This window comes from Puma concolor, chromosome A1, assembly GCF_028749965.1.
Source record: "Puma concolor isolate L17-30 chromosome A1, mPumCon1.1.hap2, whole genome shotgun sequence".
Classification (NCBI taxonomy): Eukaryota; Metazoa; Chordata; class Mammalia; order Carnivora; family Felidae; genus Puma; species Puma concolor.
Window position 1 is genome coordinate 114099227 of NC_141667.1, and position 15475 is coordinate 114114701.

The window sequence follows — 15475 nt, forward strand, 5'->3', positions numbered from 1 at the left end:
CAAGAACAAATATAATTAGGCATTAATTAGTAGTGATGATATTGTTTAGATCATAAATAGCAATAGACATTTTGTTCCTACCACTGTTACCATATCTCTGTTAGAAGTTAAATTAAAAAATAAAATGGCTGAAACTTGGTATAAGAAATAAGAATGTCCCTGGGGATTTACTTACTCAAGATTTACTCAAATTCACAGTGCAAGGATGGGGCGGGGTGCCTAATTCTAGATATTCCTAGGACCACTTCTGGAGGTTTTCCATGCCTAAGTCTTGTTACCTTTGTCTTGCTCACTGTGTTAGGACTGGCTTTGATTTCAACTTTGTGCAACATCCATATCAAGAAATGCTATTGATTATCTTGTGTTCCCTTTGGAAGAAATTAAACATCCCCATGATGTTATTGATTCCTTTTTAATTAAAAGAGAAAATCATTTTTAACTCATTCCTGCTCATGATGTCTTAAACCTCACAAATAATCAGTACAAGTAAGGTGCTTTAAAAATAAATAAATGTATTCCAACTGAATAAAAAGAAAATGATGCTTTCTTTAACATAAATATGATATTATTGATAGCTAACCTTTCTTCAATATCTATTCCATGGTAGGCACTTTGTCTAGATTATTCCATCTAATCCTCAATATTTCAAGGTACTGTTATTAATCTTATTTTACAAAGAAAATTAATAGAGAGGTTAAGTATTTTCCTGAGGGACACCTCACTAGTAAGATATTGGGCCAGGATTTATTTTTTTTTATATTAAATATAATTTATTGTCAAATTGGTTTCCATACAACACCCAGTGCTCATCTCAACAGGTGCCCTCAATAATTGGGCCAGGATTTAAAGCTCAGACTTATCTGAGTCCAAAGCCCAGACTCCTGCCCATAGTTTTCCTCATAAAAACTAATGTTGCTTTAAAATAATCTGTTTTACAATCTCTTACAAAGAAATTTTACTGGCCTTTGTTTTTGTTGTTGTTGTTGACTTCACTTGGGAACGAGGATGATATATCTAGTCCACTCATGGAATTACTGGATTACTTGTATGTTTTCATACAAATTCCTACACTTGAAAATTTTTAACATTTTCAGATAAATACTGATTCATTTGGTTCACTAGAAGTATTATTAAGGAACTTCAGGTCTTTTGGTAAAGTATATATATTTCTATCTTATAGAAGGCAGTTTTAGAATAAATAGTTTATAATTATGCGAACTAGGAGAAAAATAGAAGAGTACTAAATAATAATCCCTGCATTTCACACAAACTACTTATTCAACTACAGGTTCCAGACTGGGGAAAAGATTATGTAACCTACATCTTTATTAAGCCTGGTGTACTTCCAAAGAGGCAGATAGAATTATCTATTTAGAAAAATCATTATCACTTTTGGAAAGCTATTTCAAATTTTGACAATATATTATAATCAAGACCCAAAATAATGGTGACGAGTTTAGATGAAGCTTTCTACCTCTAGCCTTCTAACCAATCAAAAGAAAATCAATTCAACATACTGGCTTTGAGAACAGAGTGGCCCCTAAGCATCAACTCTTAGAAGACTTGAAGTAGTGTGGGATACTATGTGGGTTGGGGGTGAGGGTAGGAGGTTGGGGTGCAAGGTGGAAGAGCACACTGGTGGCACCCCAACCAGACTACCTGTGATGGTCAACCTGCATGCCTTCAGGAGCTGGTGCCTAGAGTTACATGTTTATAACTCTCAGCTAAGCTTACATCTCATAACTAAGTCCAGGTAAGCAGAAGAATCAGGTTAGTGAAAAACACGTATGTCCTAAATTTCCATAGCATTTAAAAAATGACAGATTAGTACACAAAGAAGTGATCTTATTTATTATTATTTTATCTAGCTCAATCCTCCTATTTTATAGTTACAAACTTAGGTCCCAGAAATGTGAAATGACTTACCTAAAGCCCCATAGGTCATGCAGTGCTGTTGAAGGGCTCTAATACTGGAAAAAAGAATATTCTGAAAGTGTGCTAAAATTTATTAATACACTCAATTTTTAGGTGTATCAGTTTCCACTGAGTTATTTTTAGGCTTACATGTTACAATTTAAAATGGAGAGTCAAAAAAAAGAATAACACACCATCCTCATCCTCAAGGAGGCTCAAGCTAGTTCAGGAGACCAGATACATGAACAGGTAACAGATAACAAGACAACAGTGTCAGATATAACACAAAACAGGGCCTGATTGGCTGCCTTCCCACTCTTACCATTAGTAGCTGCTTTAAGGATTAATAGGAGAGAGTAATCAGTTCAAGAATATTTTATGGAGAAGTAAACCATGCCTCTGGATAAAAAGACTGTCTAAATGTAAGTGTAGAATGAGAGATATAGAAGACCTTCAAAGGAACTTAAAGATTACTGAGTTCTTCTTTCTGAATTTACAGATAAAGAAATCAAAGATCAAAGATGGGTAATGACTCACCTAACATAGTACTCATTAATAACAGAGCCGAGATTAATATACAGTTCACATGATAGCAAGACCAGAGTTCTTTGAAAATATAAACATTTCAACAATCATTACCTCAGACTTGAACACTTATTTATTGTCTTATAACTTGACCAAACTTTTGCTTAAAAATCATGGCATTACCAACATTAACTCAGAGGTCAAAAACCTCCAGATAGATGTGTGATCTGATAATTCCCTCCCTTACATTGGTTGATAACAGGGTATAAAATCTAAGGACAGCTGAAGTGCAATTCTTTCTTCTTCAAAATATTTTCTTCAAAAATATTGCAAAATATTTTACATTTTATTATTTTTAAAATGTGACATAATAAGTAGCTTTGGAACCAAAGTTTTACTATTTTTCTAACTAAAATTAAATTTGACCCAAATCCCCATATATTAAGAGAGTTATGAAGTTCAGTACCAAATGATTTTACAAGAATGAGGTGAGGGTTTCTCTTTCCTTCTTCCTTGGATTGCACAAAAATTCTGGAGGATAGATAGGAAAGTAAAATGGTAGATGCTAGACATCTTTGACAGTCACTGATGTTGCTATTTTCAGGTTAATGTGGCCCCTGTGCAGGCAAGTAGCACCATTCTCCCGCAACCTAAGCCCCAGAGATCTTGGTCAAAGTCCCAAGGTTATAAGCACACGAGGTATGAGTTTGCTCTGCTATGTAAGAAACAACCTCTAAACTTAGGGATTTAAACAACAGTCATTCTCAGTTCATGATTCTGTGGGTTGACAACTGGGACTGGGCTTTGTGGAACAGCTCTTTCTGTCTCACTTGGGTTCACACATAGTTTTGCAGCCAGCTGCCAGTCAACAAAGACCTTTGTTTCTTGGCATTGTTTGGGTATTGGATGAGGAATGGGGGAAAAACTAGGCCATGTGTCTCTGATCATCTAGTAGGCCATCTTGAATCCATGTGCATGGTAGATTTCCAGGGTTCTAAGAGAACGAGCAGAACATATAAAGTGTCTTGAGGCCTAGATTTGAAACTGGCATAGCATCTCTTCTGCTGCATTACATTGGCCAGAAGTAACAGTTCAGGTCAGACTCAAGAAAAGGCAAAATAAACCCCACTTCTTGATAAGAGGGGCTGTGAAGTCACATTTCAAAAAGACTCCGATACAGATGGGGTGCCTGGGTGGCTCAGTCCGCCGAATGGCTAACTCATGATTTCAGCTCAGATCATGATCTCACAGTTTTGTGGGTTTGAGCCCCGTGTTGGGCTCTGTGCTGACAGCGTGGAAACTGATTGGGATTCTCTCTCTCCCTCTCCCTCTCTCTGCCCCTCCCTTGCTCTCTCTCTCAAAACAAATATGCTTAAGAAAAAAAAAAAAAAAAGAGTCAGCTCCAGAAAGACATGGAGAAGTTGGCCATTGCTACAACCTACAACACACAGGCCAGCATTGCACTGGGGCTCTACCACCTCAAAGTCTCTGCGTTCCAGTAAGCCCTTGCTTCTGCTGCTCTTGACAACAGAACTCCCACCACCTTCCTGCCTGTAGAGACCTATCAACCTCATAGGACCCTCTTCAACCCTCAGTCACAGTACTTCTGCTGATTAGTTTTCTCTGTAAGAAATCCAACTGAATTATTTACACAGATCTAAGCCTTTAATAACAAAGAAGTGTCTAGGAAATTCTTCCTGGCACACCCACAACAGATGACTACTTCTTCTGTGTTAACTATCCCCAGAGGGTAAGGAAGTTAGGAATTCCTGGGCAGAAGAACTCAAAGGCCTTGTCACTCCTAGTGCAAGGTAAGAATACCTTTCATTCTTCCATGATCACCTTATGGACAAAAAGGGATTGAGTCATTTTTCAGTGGCTATTCTGTCACAGTTAACTCTCAGTTCATCTCCCTGCCACAAAATTTATAGGAAACTTGAGCTAGAAAGATTATCAATCATCTTCAAAACAAATATTTGAGAGCAATATTTTGTCTGTGAAGGTGTTATCTATGTCAAATAAATCTTTTTCTTTTGAGCCTTTAGTTTTTTCATAGTCTGAATATATATGTTCCTGAAAGGAGGAATATTATATCATTAAAAAGCACATATTTAACTCTGGCTGAAACAATTATGGTTGAAGTACACTTTTCTTTATGTTGTCATGACTTTTTGAAAGACGCATTTTCTTGATTTTATTTGCTTAATAACCCTGATGTAATCAATAGTTTTCCTGCATAGTAACAAAGACCTCTTCCAGGAGAACCATGTTAAATTATTAAAAATCACATTAAGCACAGATTCCACACTAGCATAAATTAGAAGCATGCCTTTAAGGAGGCCAGAGTGCACTATGGGAAGAAGAGGGAGAGTGAGGGAGCCACACTTATCTAAGACTTACTTCATACTAGAGACTGTGCTAGACATTTCAGATAGTTTAACTTAATGTCTATATTAGGGAGATACAAATAATGACTGTTGTCTCTATCAACAGGAAAAGATGGCACAAACTGGGTCATTTGTAGAAAATTTAATAAAGGAGTTATCTGCAGAGCCCTGGGCAAAGTTAGCAGAAACCGTTAAGGGAAAGTAGAGAACCCTGGGGCTACAATCACCGGGGTACCAGACAGAAGTTACAGCCAGGTGGCCAGGGCCCAGGAAGAGAGTATTCACTGTTACTAGGAGAAATTGCTGTGAAAGATGGAGCCTGCAGGGAAAGAAAATAACCAACCCTCCTACTCTTGCTCTCCTGGTAGCTCCTCATTGGCTGAACCCAACCAGAATCCAGAGTCATGGAGCCTATAAATGCAGTCTCCATGTACACAGCCTCCTAAGACACAGTAGGATGGAGAAAATGGAGCAGGGCAGAGAAGGAGGGCAAGTAGGAGGGATCCACACATTCTCCTATTTTAAAGATGAACAAACTGAGAATCAAAGGAAACAATAACTTCTGTAGGTCATAGGCAAAACAGAAGTTAAACTAGAATATTTACAGTTCTCTTAGCATTTTACGCACTAACTACCCTACTGAGGTTGGTAGAGAGAAAAAAAAAATATTTATACTTTCATCATAAGGAGCATTTTCCAAAATTCCAATTTCATTGCCCTCATTTAACTTTCATATCCTAATGTCCTCAGCACTACACAGTGAGGACATCAATACATTTCAACTGGACCCTTGAGGAAACTCTACCTACCATCTCTCTTTCATCTCCATTGATTATGATTCCTAATAAGAGCAAGTCACTACAGAATGCTTTAATTACTCAAATTTTTTTGAGATCTCAGCTTAGCTATCACTCCTCTGGGAGGTTGTTCTTGACCCTTCCAGGCTTCAAGTACATTCCTCCCTGAGCTCCTATCACGCTCGGAGCTTCTGCCATCACAGAGCTTTATTGGAGCATATTAAGGTAACTTGTAGTATGGCTCCTGCCTGCCCAGTTAAGGGCAGGAGGCCTGGGACTGTCTCCTTGTTGTCATACAATGTACGAATGACTGTGTGTCACCAATAAGTCATAGGAAGGATTTTAAGCTATTTTGTGAATATGATTCTACTTATCTTTTCTAAAATACTATATTCTAAGCTGACAAGGGAGGACTTTTGGTGAAAGGATTTTTGTAAATCTGAAAATTACATTGTAGATGTAGCTAGGATTAGGACTAATGTGGTTTTGGATAGAGGGTGTCCAACTTGGACCTTGGTTTTCCCAGGACAAAGGGCTTCTTGGGGTATGGGATTCTTAGTGCTACATCCCCAAATATCCCAGGCAAACTGGGGATGGGTTAGTCCCACCCTATTGGGAAATGAAGAATAATAACACGCTTCCTCTCTGCATTATGCTCTGCCTGTAAACCTTAGCAAAGTTTGTGTTAATGCTGCAAAATGTAATTTCTGATCTCGCTTTTTCATCCCTTGACTAATGGAACATTATGTCTCAGTAGAAAAGCACTCACACTGTGACTAGGAGGCAGCTGAAGCTGAGAATTCTTAGGCTCTGTCAATTTATGTTGCTTTTAGCATACCACAATAACTGTTTCTCTCAAAGTCACCTGTTAGGCCTTGTGACATAACTGTATGAACTTTCAAGCAGAGAGTCTTCCCTTCAGGTGTTTCCTTACAGATGGATTCGTAAGAAGTGTCTTTGTGGCTGTTGTTCTCCATCCCAGGAGCTACTTGAAGGAGAATTACTCTCATCCCTAAGAGAAGATACTGGGTTGGAACACAGCATTCACTCCCAAGCACTTCAGCACTATTTGAATTGAACCCAAGTGAACCAAATTTGGGTTCAATTTACTCCATTATTTCTTTACTGGTTCGTTGGTTTTGCCTGTGGAAAAAAAGGCTGGCAGGTGATGGAAAAAAGATAAAAATCATATAAGATTTTAAGAAATTGATTTTCTTATTCAGGAAATGAGGTGGAGGGAATATATAATGTCAGAAGTACTCTCCAGTCGAACACTCAAAGCCAGGAGCGGGGCAGCTACTCAGCTCTTTCATTAGCTTGGAATCCATGAAATGATTATAAGCTTAACTCAGGCAGCTCAGATGGTTTTCTGGAACAGCAGGGATAACGATACACACAAAAAATTCTTCTGATGAGTTTTTCTTTTCTCCCTATGAGTTTTATTTTTTATATGCTTGTGAATGATTGCAGCTTAAATTCCTAGCCTATCTGTTGTCTCATTCTTAGGGATCACAGGCACAAATCACACAAAGGTAATCCCAAGTCACTCTTTTGAGGCAGAAGTCTACTATTGCATGCACTAGCTGGCTTTTCAGGCATTTACTAAGCTTTTTACATGTGCTATTTTATCATTTTCTCCTCACATAAAACCCACAAAGTAGGGATCTTATGATGATCTTTGTTTGTAGATGAAAAAAGTCAGTTGACTCATAAGAAGTTTAAGAAGCTTGCTTTTTCATAAGCAAAAATGTGAGGGTTATAATTTAATATGACCCTACAGTTACATGCTTATCCACCATGTCACAGGTCTGTCACATGAGTGAATAAATAGCCCCACCCTTTTACAATAAGCAATGGTCTGCAGGATAGTTTTTGAAATTATTGGTTAATTTCCTATAACATCAAAGGTAGCTTTGGTATTTGGTTTTATAACAACAAAATTTCTGAGTTCCTTAATTTTTAAACAAAATTACTCCCAAACTAGTACACTAATTGCCAGTTCTCATTAGGTACAGATTCAGAAATAAAATCCTATAGAGTTTTGCTATCCAAGAATCTCCACCCTAACTTTTACAACATAAATATTGAATCAAGAAAAATATCAATGGAAAAGATGGTGAAAATAAAACATAATGTAGAATATGAATTTTAAAGGATGAAACTATTTAGTTACTAGTTTATTTTAAAGTTACTATTTTCTGAGATTCATTAGGTTCACAGTTGTTTCTTTTCACTTGTGAGTGACTCTGTTTTTTGTTGTTTGTTGTTTTGCTTTTCAATAAGTTTTTTATGTTCATTTCAGTATTGTTAACATACAGTGTTATATTAGTTTCAGGTGTAGTAGGAAGATAGTTTTTATACACGGAACATGTATGTTCCTTTTTTTACACTATATTTCTTATGTCCAAATAAAATATTTTCCCTTTTATAATTCTGTAACATTGATTCAATTCCTTTCAAAGTGAAATGTGTGGTATCATAATATTTTTGAAGAAAAAGTAAAGTAATAAAGTAATAATTCCCTATATCTTTGTAGCAGCTGTGATAGAAGCATTATGTTTATAATCTTCATGTTATAGATGAAGAAACAAAACCAAAGGTAAAACCAAATTGCCTAGAGAATATGTCAAGCAAGTGGAAAGCCCTAAATTGGAAGCCAGTTTTGCAAAAGAAGCAATGATTTATGTTGGGCCTAACAGCCATCCCAGGAAATACGAGGTCATTCCCTGGGTCAACACTCAGGCACTTGAGTTTCTATGGGAACCAAGCAGTTAGAACCTCATAGAAATAAATGTTACCATTAAAAAGGAGCCACTCTTAGCCTCCAGCATTCACCAAGGCCCTGAGGCTCTTTCCCTAAAATCTACAGCCTTCTATACCCAAGCCTAAATCTGCATACTGTTTTTACTGATGCTGGAGTTATTCTGGAATGATTGAATTCATCTGGATGAAAAAAATATATATATATATATATATTTCTCATCAAGGATTTTTAAGCAGGGTGATTCACCTGGAGGCAAGAAAGCCCCGCCTACCTAAAATAAAACTCATTTATAAAAGGAGAAGAATATGCCCTTTTCATGGGATTATTTGTCATTTACAAGTCACTTCCATATTGATAAAGTCGCTGATTTTCAAGACAATCTTTCAGGTAGAAGGATATGGTGTTTTTAATTATGTTATGTAGTTCTCTAGTTGGGGGTAGTCTAAGGAAGTATTTATAGGTGAATTCTTCTTATGATTTATAAACTTATACAGAAGAAACTTGAAGGGGCTTTCAATGTTATCGCATTAACCACAGACTTATACTGACGTTTCTCATTAATTCCCTTATAACTGACGATTAGAATCCTGGTGATAAAATTTAGTATTTGTAGAAAATTCGAGGTTACAAAATAATATCCCCATATTTTAATTTTACTTTATGGCACCAAGAGAGTCTGACACTAAAGCAAAAAAGTAATCTCTAGGATTCACACTTTTTTTATTATTCTGTTTTTATAAAGAACGATATACCTTCTGGCAAAAAGTTGGTGAGTTGCTAGAAAAATCATGATGCTTGCTGTGGATAGTCAGAGGCCCAATTTCAATCTCAGACAAACCAATACAAAGAAACAAAAATAGAGGTGCCTGGGTGGCTCAGTTGGTTGAGCAAGAGACTCCTGATTTCAGCTCTGGTCATCCCAGGGTCTTCGGATGGAGCAGGGCCCCGCGCTGAGCATGAAGCTTGCTTGAGTCACTCTCTCTCTCTCTCTCTCTCTCTCTCTCTCTCTCTCTCTCTCTCCTTCCTTCCCTCTGCCTCTCTCCCATGCTTGTGCTGTCTCTCTCTCTCTCTCTCTCTCAAAAAAAAATCAAATAAAAGAAAAGAAAGAAAAAAGAGAAAAAAATAACACTAAAGTAGTAGACCCTCAAAATGTACTAAGTAGCTATTTATTAAAAGGCAGCAGGTATAGAAGCTAATTCTACAGTATCAAAAGATCTGAATGCACATCCGGCTACTCTATTTTCAGAGTAAGAAACACTGACTGCCTTTCTGGCTTCTATGAGCCTTTATTTTCCTGTCTGCAATATAGGGTCAGTCATAGCTCCAGGGCTGTTTTTGATGTTCTGTTCACTCTAAAGAGCTGTACTGAAGGGATTGATGCCAGAGGCTCTGAGATGCACCTGAGTTGTGTGAGGACTCTAACAGTGAGCAAATTGGCAAAATAAGTCCTGATTTACAGGGAGAAATGTCATCTACACTGAACAAGTACCGCACAACAAGGCAAATGACACAGCTGTCCACGTGGGCATTCATTCTGGCAAAGTGGTTATTGCTCGGCTAGAACTGGACAAAAACTGAAAAAAGACACTTGACTGTAAAGCTAAATCTCACCAAATAGGAAAAAGGGGGCAAATTTAAGAAAGGAACAATTGAGAAGATGCAAGAAGAAAGTAATATTACATATGATTTTCATAGGAACACTGTTAAAATGAAAAAAAAAAAAACTTTTAAAAATGTTGGACAAGTTTTTGAATCGATGCTCAATGTCTTTGTTTATAAAGCAGGAAGAATGTTAATAGCTACCTTGTAGGCCTTTTTCTTCAGGATTAAATGAAAGAATGTATGTCTGTGAAAAAGCTTTTCTAACCATAAAGCACATGCTAGCTAGACAACATTAGTACAGAAAGGAAGTACATCTACAACTGAAAGATACTTTGATATCATTAGATCCCAACTGAATTTCACATTCACCCATGAACTGTGGAGAAAAATAATCCTGCAGAAGGTTATCATGCAAGTCATGTTTTTAACCTGATTAAAAAACTAGTGTCTGCCATTTTGAAAGCTCTCCTCCTTTCCCCCATTGGATATGTTAGAGGTTGCTCCAGGTTATCCTGATCTCTTTCCTACCCTCTCTCTACTATCCTAGACAATCCCATCCACAGCCACATCTTTAGTCTGCATTGATCTAACAAGGCCTCCCACATCCTATTTTGAGCTCATATCTTTTCCTGCCCTTTAGGCTGGTATAGCCAATTGCCTACTGGATATCTCCATCCATGTGTCCAAAGGTACCTCAAACACAGCAGGACCAAAGAATCCTGCCCTGTTCTACCCTTGCTTCTTCCTGTGTGTTCTCTTTTTGAGTTTATTTATTTATTTATCTTGAGAGAGACAGAGACAGTATGAGTGAGGGATGGACAGAGAGAGGGAGAGACAGAATTCCAAGTAGGCTACATGCTGTTAGCACAGAGTCTGATGCTGGGCTTGATCCCACGAACCATAAGACCAGAACCTGAGCTGAAACCAGGAGTCGGATGCTTAACCGACTAAGCCACCCAGGTACTTCATCCCTCTTTGTGAATGGTTCTGCCATCCACCAAGTTGCTCAGGTCAGAAATTTTGGCTTGATATTGGACTTTACAATCTCTATTATTCCTCAAATACAATAAATCACCAAGATATTGTCTACTGTCTAAATATCTCTACAATTAAATCCTCTCCATTTCTACCTGTTTTCTTCACAGACTATGTCACCATCATCAGTCTTTGAGTTAGTTTTTCTAGTCCCCAACCTGCATTTTCTCCCAGTCCATTCTCCATATTGTATCCTGAAATCCAAAATTAATCAAGTGTTCTCTGTGTTTAAAACCCTCTCATGGCTTCCCCCATGCCCAGCAACTTAACAGGACTCACAAGACCTTCATGATCTAGCTTCTGCTTATTCTCAAAGCCTTCCTCTCATACCTTCATACTATACACACCAGCTTTACTGAGTCTCTTCCATTATGCCATGTTTCCTTTTGCCTTTATACTTTAGTATAGGCTAGATCTTCTGCTTGAAACACCGTATCATTACTCTTCCTGCAACACACACACACACACACACACACACACACACACACTTATGGTACTTTCTTAAGGCATAGTTAATTTAACTTAAATGAAACTTTCCATCATCTAGGACATTTTCCTTATCCATTCCACTCTGAAGACCAGGCCATGTATTTCCCAATATATTCCTTGTACTTCTACCATCATAAAATTATATTGTTATCACCAGATTACTCCCGTGTCATCTCCACTAAACCATACAATTGGTAAGGACCAGATCTGTGTCTATCTTTTATATCCCTCTCTCTTGGGTAGTAGTCAGGATTCAACCAGAATCACTGAACTGTAGGAAATGCATATCAAGATTTTTGCAAGATTATTGCAAGATTTTTGCCTATGTGGTGGTGGTGGCTGGCTAGACAAATCAGAAACCTGTAGGGTGGGCATCATGAAGGGCAGGCAGCAACTCTTGGACATGAGTTGAAACTTTTGTCCACAGGCTGAATTTCTTCTTCAGGGAAGCCTCAGCTCTGCTCTTAAGGCCTTCCAACTGACTGATTCAGACCCACCTCACCTGGATTATCTAGGATAATCTCCCTTACAGTCATTTATGGACTTACATCACGTGTTCAAAATACCTTTGAGGCAACACCTAGATTAGTGTTTGAATGAACAACTAGGGACTATAACATAGACAAGTTGACAACTAAAGCTAATTACCACACCTCAGCACCTAGTATATGGTGGACACTCAGTAAATATTTGTGAAATAAATGGTTACATGAACTATTTCGTTCGGTAAGGGCATCCCTGGGATACATGTGAAGCACCCCCACTTTGTACTATACACACAGGCACTATAATATAACTTACATTTCATTTGAAAGGAAAAATTATATCCTTTTCCCTACTTACGGTCGCTCAGATTTTTTCAGAGAGAATCAGTTCACATCACTAAATGTACCGGGCTTTGAGCTTCCTGAGACAGGACCACACGCTATTATTATTGGTGTGTTCTCTCCACCCTACCACACTGTATGTGCACAGTAACTGCTCAATGAAGATGTTAAAAAGCACAAAATTAATCTACTAAGACTTTTCCTTAAAAAGCAGATTTTGAAGTGGTTCTGACTGCTGTGGGTCCTGTATGTTTTTTAAATAAAGATATAATTTAGATATAGTATATGTGTGTGTGTGTGTGTGTGTGTGTGTGTGTGTAGTGCATACTTCTGAGAGTTCTGACAAATGTATACAGTAGGTCATTACACAAAACACTGCCCCATCCATATTTATAGTCAACCCTCCCCCACCTCAAATCCTGGCAGCCAGTGTGATCTGCTTCAATGTATTGCCTTTTTCAGATTATGAATCATATAGCATGTCATATAAATTGAAAAGATTCCAGAATCTTTTATGTATGGTATAATTCACTTGAGATTATTCCATGTTACTATATTTCACGGTCAGTAATTTGTTCCTTTTTCTTGCTGGGTAGTATTCTATCATATGGATGTATCACGGTTTGTTTATCTTCTCTGGGCCCTGCTTTTAATTACCCAAGATTTGTGTCTCTTCATCCTTCCTCAATCCTTTCTTGTTTTCTCTTCCTGCTCATCTCTATCTCTACCCTCAAGAAGGTGAAGTGCTGTTCTATTTGATCAGACTGAAGAACTTAATTGATCCAATCTTGTGGCTAGAATCTTGTGAGTAGCATTAAACTTATACTAAGCCATTTTTTCCCTCTCAGAACACCTTGCATGGCCAAAAAAGAAGGTTTTGTTTGTACTCCACCTCTGCCGCTTACCAGCTGTGTGATCTTGATCAAGTCACCTAATCTCTCTGTACCTTTGTTTCCTTATATGGGAAATGGAGAGGATATAGTACTTACTGCCTTAGGTTATGAGCATCAAATAAATTAATAATTACAAGTGGCATAGAGCAGTGCCTGGCATATTGTAAACTCTTTTTTTTTTAATTTTTTAATGTTTATTTTTGAGAGAGAGACACACACAGAGTGCGAGCAGGGTAGGGGCAGAGAGAGAGGGAGACACAGAATCTGAAGCTGTCTCTCAGGCTCTGAGCTGTCAGCACAGAGACTGATGCGGGGCTTCAACCCATGAACCGTGAGATCATGACCTGAGCTGAAGTCATACTTAACTGACTGAACCACCCAGGCACCGCTCATATTGTATGCTCTTAATAAGTATTGGCTGTTATTACTTAGAGCCATTCTGACATAAGAAAGGGGCTTTATTTTGAATCAATATGTAGCATGTACAAACACTTAATGAAAAGTCTGCTCCTGCTCCATTGTCTTAGGAAGGTGATTTGGGCCGAGAGACAGAAACTAGAAGCTCTATGTGGCTATAAGTTAAGAGGCCACCCTGTAGGTGGTAGTGTGGAGTTGTGTATTTCTTTACCTTTTGCCAGTGGAAAGCTGCCTAATATGTCCTCTCGCACTCTTCCCATTGCCCCTGCTCTGAGATAATTGGATTGACCTAGCTGGTGGAAGAGCTGTGTCTGGGTGAATTACGAGTTTGGCATTTATCTGATTTACACAGTTCCCTTAGCAATAGAAGTACAGGCTTGCTGGAAAATATTGCTGCCTCAATCCTTGTGTGGGCTCTCGGGTCATGTCACTCTGGTGGACAGCTTGCCACCACCCTCAACATTATTCTGTGCACATTTTCAATTTTTGCTGGGTTGTCCCTGAAAAAGGGGCAAAGAGAGAACTACAGGCAAAAAATAATTTTGTTTTCCCTTTAGTTTGACCACTTTGAACTTGAAATATTGATAAAATGAGTTCTTCTGACCTAGCTTGTAGTTCCCGTGCCTCGTAGAAGTGTGTAACTTTCACCTACTGCGTCCACTTTGCTGGAAGATAATTCCTTTGTTCATTTTATTCTGTGAGCCTGGTATTTACTTCATTTATACAGTCTTCCACTGAGATTTTACAGGTCTTTCTTTCTTTTTTTTTTTTAGACATGGCTCTATATTCCTTGTGCTTCTGTTTTTATAAGCAGGCTAAGCTCTTGAAAACCCTCAGTAATTATATAATGGTATCAAAATAAATTATCTCTCAGTTATAAGCTTTTGATATAAAAAGAAAACCTTTTCATTTTTGCTTTTTTAAAATGTTAAAGTATTTTTGTACAAGTTACATGAGTATAACTTAGATTTTAAATTCAGATAAACAAAAGGGGAAACTTGAAATTATCTAAAGTACTACCACATGGAGATAACTTCTTGTTTTATTGGGTTTTCCCAGAATTACCAATCGATCTTATCTATTTATAAAACAGGAGCCTAATGCTTTAATTTTCTATGTAAATAATGCATTTTTACATTATTTTATGTAATGTGCATTATTCATTATTTCAATGACTTCATGATTTTATGCCATCTTTAGCACTAAAACACGTATATACATATGTATGTGTGTGTCTGTTTATTGACCTTTTCTCCATCCGACCATTTGTCTCTGGTTATTCCAATGCTATTCACATAACACTTAGTTTTTGCAACTTGATGGTACTTTTTCATATTTAATTGAGCAAGTTCTCTCTCATTGTTCAGTCTTAAAATTTTGAACTAAGGTATTGCTGCTATTCAAATAACAATTGTTTACTCTTAGAAGACTGTTGTAATCTTAAATATTTTCCCCACTATAATATGCATATTTCACAAGTGTGTGCAGGTGCACACACACACACACACACACACACACCTGAAAGCAGAACTATTACAGGGAAATGGTGAAGCAACAACTTTCACTTTTATGAGCGTCTCCTTATTCTGGGAGTTCCTGAAGATGCCCAGCATTTTCAAGGTCTAACAATTTCCCATCAAATCTTCCTTAAGAATGATGGTCCAGTTAGAAAGGAAAAGCAATCCCATGTCAGATTGTGCTCTTATGGATATTTGCATTTTAGTACAATCCCCTTCTTCAGCTCCTCCCCAAAATAAAATCTTGATTCTGGAATTTCAGCTTTCTCGACCTGATCCACCAAGCAAAAAAATTTCATCCTAAGGAT